A 4986-nucleotide genomic window follows, 5' to 3' on the forward strand; every position below is an offset into this window, starting at 1 on the left:
TATTTTGAAGAATCTTCCATGAGCTGCTGCAAAGAATGTATAGTCTGACATTGAATGTATATCATGTAGATGTCTGTAAGGGATAGATGGTCAATGTAGTTATTTATGTCTGCAGTTTCTTGGTTGAGATTTTCCTGCATAGCCAATCCATGGAAGGGAATGATGTGTTGAGATGTCTTTTTAGATTAAATAGTATTTGGTTGATGAAGTGGGATGCTGCAGTATTCAGGGCATTAATATTTAGACTTGTTATATCCTCCTAATGGAGAGTTGCTTTTATCAATATATAAATGTCTCTTCCTACTAATTTTAATTTTAATTCTATTTCATCTTATGTTAGCAATTCTGCTGTGGCCTGTTTATGGTCTCCATTTGATTGAAAATTTTCCTTCCAGCTTTTTAGTTTGAGTATGTGTTTGTTTCTGTCAATAAAATGAGTCTCTTTTAGATACTATATCGATGCGTCTTGTTTTTTGATACTAGTATCTAATCTATGTCTTCTATTTGGAAATTTAAGTCCATTGATATTGAGAGTTAAGACTGAGAAATATCTGATAAATCCTGCTATGTTATACATCTGTTGTTAGGAGCTGTGCCTCATCTACTCTTAATATATTTACCTTGTTCTCTAGTAGGGAGCATTTTATATAACCAGTTCCTCTTCTTCTTGACATTCTCTATGTAGGATATATTTGATTAACTTCTATCCTGATAATTTGGTGGACAAACATTGTTTCAAGTTTTCTTTTTCATGAAATATGTTTATATATCCTTTAAATGTAAAGGAGAGTTTGGCTTGGGACCATACTCACGGTTGGTAGTTGTTTACCTTTAATGTTTGTCATATATAATGCCAGGCTCTCTTTTTACCATATCAGCTAAGAAATCTGTATTTATTCTGACTGTATATCCTATATAAATAATGAATCTTTTTTCTATGGCAGCTTTAAGAATCCTTTCCTTGATCATTAATGATCCTCTAATGGATTATAATGTGGTGGTGGATTGTTCAGTTCTAGAATTCTCTTTGGTTTCTATAGCCTTCTCTTCTCTGAATGAGCCTATCTTGCTGGATGTTTGGCATGTTCTCTGCTAGAATTTTGTAATATGCTTCCCATCCATTTATTTTCTTGCTCTTCTCCTTCTTGATACCTATTTCCCTGAAATTTGATCTTCTAACAGACTTTTGAAGTTCTGGAAAGATCATTTCTTATTTCTTGGAGTTTTTCTAAATGATTATCTCCTCTTTCCTATTAGGCCTATTCTGTCTTTGACCCTGAGATTATCTTCTATGTCATCTATTTACTATGGAGACATTCTACTTTGTTTTTGATTTCCCTGTCTTCTAATTGGTCATTTTTAGGGGTTCTATCCTATTAATGCTTTGTTTTAGGTCTTGCATGGACTTTCTGTACATTTTTATCTTTGGGTGGGGGAGTTGCAAGGGTTGTTTTCTTAGCTCTGTCTTCTCTCATATCTTTTAACTAGGCATCCCTTTTATTCTTGGACTCCTTTGTATTTTCAGAATTTATTTATCTTTCTGTTTGTAGTCTCCGTGAATTATTTTTCTAATGATTGGTTGGTCTCATCTTGTTCACAAATTTTCTTGTAGAGGTTTTCTATCATTCCATTATTCACATTTTTCAGCCATATATGTAATGTATTTTGGTAACTATCTTCTAGATCCTTGATTGTCTGTTCTAATGCCTGGTTATTTATTGTGTGAATTATACTACTTTGACATCACTTTTCTTGTATTTTTCTGATTTGTTCTGTCCATTTGGAGGTTTTCTTTTTGGGGGATCTATGATCTTAAGAGGTAAATCTCTATGTTCTTGGTTGATTTGCAAGTGTTGGTTTAGTCTTCTGTTGTGATTTGCTTTTCTGGAATTAGGTTTTTGTTTCGACCATTAAGTGTAGGAGTAGAAACCAGTTATGATGAGATGTTGTGATGATCAAACTTGTGGTTCCAGTGACAGTTGGACTGTGCAGTGGTATGGTGGATTGTCTCTCTGAATGCATGTGGCTTTCTCTCATGTACATTTCTGTTTCTGCTTTTTTCCATGTTACCTTTTTATTTTCACACTGCAAATGAGTTTTTGAAAATGTTAGCCAAAACAGTCACAGCAGTCACCTGCCTGGCTGGACACCTTTTCATAGATTTCTGTTTCCTTGTGAAAACAGTATAAAATCTTCTTTTGAATTGTATATTATAGCTGACTTGGTGTGACCCTCTAGAAGAGGAGTACCTGCTAGGATACTAAATCTCTATTTTATCAGAGAGAGCTAGAGTAAACTTCTGTTGATCTTCTGCCATTGTTTTTCTCTTCCTCAGATTTATTTTTTACATTGTGGACTTTTTCACATAATTTAGGGTTTCTGATTTTTGTATCAGGTTATTTTTGTTTTTCTCTTTGTGTTACTTTGAGATAGTGATTTCAGGCTTGTATTAAGAGACAGTAAATTATGAAATGTGTGTTAATATATTGAAGGAAAGAGAGTGAATATTTTAACATATTTTACTACACAAGTAAATTAATATTAACCAAAGCTAATTCAAATAATTACTGATGTACATTTCTGAGGATTAGTATAGTACTCTTTGATATATTGGAGGAAATGACTTTAGACTCATTGCAACTGAACACTTACTAAACTAAACTTTCTTCTTCAGAAAAACAAAAGCTCCATTTCTTTCATATTAGCATTATAGAATCATAATAGCTGCATGTTGAATTGTTTTCCTCTGCTATTTTCTATTTCATTCTTCATCCATTAGGTATCTAGGGCTTTGAATGACCAAACCTTTAATACCTATATTGTTTATATTGTGATGTAAATCTCAGAAATATAAATATGAATTTATCTTTGAGTCTCATCTTGAGCTATATTCATATGAAAATTATGCAAGAAACCTGACTTTTTTACTCTTTTCTATGGTTTAATCAATAAATCCATTCTCCTTAGAAATAAGTTCTCATCTTTTATATTGCTCCAGTAAACATCATGTATTTGTAGAACTTTTACTGAAGTACACATAAAGATTGGAATAGGAAGATACCTTCCCCATTATCACTTTAAATTAAATGCTTGGGGACTATTTTATTTGTAAAAAATTAAAAAGTGTAATGCACATGTTTTCAATAAATTTCAGTAAAATGTATTTTATTGAAAAATATATTTCTTAGAGATATTTTTGCTGCATAATGGACCCATTGCTACAATGAGATGTACGAGATCTTATGGCCAAAAACGAACTTTCCAACTTTGGCTGGGGATGGGGGGTGGAGATGGGAAGGGATGGGAAGGGGAAACAAAGGAGGCAAAAATTCTTGATAAGAAATGAACTCATTAAATTGCCCATGTAATTGTAACCCCTCTGTACGGTATTTTCACAATTAAAATAATAATGATAAAAATATTTAGTTTCAAAATGCAAGTAAAATTTAGACCTTCACGCTGAGCAAGAGATAAGATAAATGTGAAATAGAGGCTTGCTATTAACATTATAATTCAGTCATATGTAGGCGTAGGATTAGTAAAGGTGTTGCAGTTAGAGTTGTTCTTAGGATGAGAAAAAGATGTAAGATATAGTGTAAAACTGAATGACATCAAAGTAAGAATGAATGAAAACCAGTGTCGGTGTTACTTTAAAAATTCAGATATAATTTGGTTTAAAGTGTGAGTTACTGTTTTAGTTCTTGTTAGGATTAAAGAAAGATAAGCTTTAGGGTAAAATTTAGTTTTCCTCTAAGAAGTAGAAGTAAAAAAATGTGTGATTAAATAAAATAGAGACAATTTTCCTTACATTAACCATTTGGTGTTAATTCAGATTGTGATTAGGATTAGGTTTCATGTTAAAGGGGGTTGAGGATAGAGTAAATAAATAGATTAAACTGGTGGCTTACACCTATTATCCTCAGGAAGCTGATTTCTGAAGAAAAATCCAGCCTGGGCAGGAAAGTCTGTGAGAATTTTATCTCCAATTATTCACCAGAAAACCAGAAAGTAGTTATGTGGCTCAAGTGGTAAAGTGCATACCTTGAGTGAAAGAACTCTGTGATCATGCCCATGCCTATAACTCAGGGATTATGCCTAGTCCCAGAGATCAGGCCCCACGAACAACAAAAAGAAAAAAAAAGGAATGAGATAAATGTTAAGTAAATCTGACTTTATTTTAGGTTCTAGGACTTCAGGAAATGCTGGGATAATGGAAATACAATGTATTTCATTAGATCAGGATTTGAGGAAATGGGTATGATGATTCCTCTTATGGAACAAGATAGATTCAGGATAAGAGTGAGAAAATCTATAAGGTTTTGGAAAAGCTGCAACTTATTTCAAGAATTCCAAGGTGAATTTCAGTTAGAATAACACAAAATGAGCATTTTTCATAAAATTTAGAATTGGGATGGCATTAGTGTCAAGATTATGGTTAGGATTCCACCCATGGTTAGGATTAGAGTGAAGGATAAAAAAATGAGGCTCAAATTGAAGATAAATTTTAGAATAATCCTTTTAAGAATTAGAATGAATGTTTTATTTATTTATTTATTTATTTTTGGGTCTGGTCCTGGGACCTGGACTGTGGGCCTGGGCACTGTCCCTCAGCTCTTCAGCTCAAGGCTAGTTCTCCACCACTTGAGCCACAGCGCCACTTCCGGCTTTTTTCTATTTTGATTATGCGGTGCTGAGGAATCAAACCCAGGGCCTCAGGCATGCAAGGCAAGCGCTCTACCACTGAGCCACCTTCCCAGCTAGAATGGATGTTAACTAGAGTAATGCTATTAATATTAGAATCACCTTGCAATTAGGCTTCTGTTTATTCTCAATGTTCCAGTTAAGATTAAGTTTATGGTTAGAAAATGACTAAGATTTTGGAAAAAAAATTGAAACCTATGTTTGGAAGGCTTATTTGAATCAAGTTAGGATGAGTGAAAATTAGTGTACTTGTGTGAATGTTAGTATTGATATATATTTTATATT

This window comes from Dipodomys spectabilis, unplaced genomic scaffold, assembly GCF_019054845.1.
Source record: "Dipodomys spectabilis isolate Male_0828 unplaced genomic scaffold, ASM1905484v1 ptg001242l, whole genome shotgun sequence".
Lineage (NCBI taxonomy): Eukaryota > Metazoa > Chordata > Mammalia > Rodentia > Heteromyidae > Dipodomys > Dipodomys spectabilis.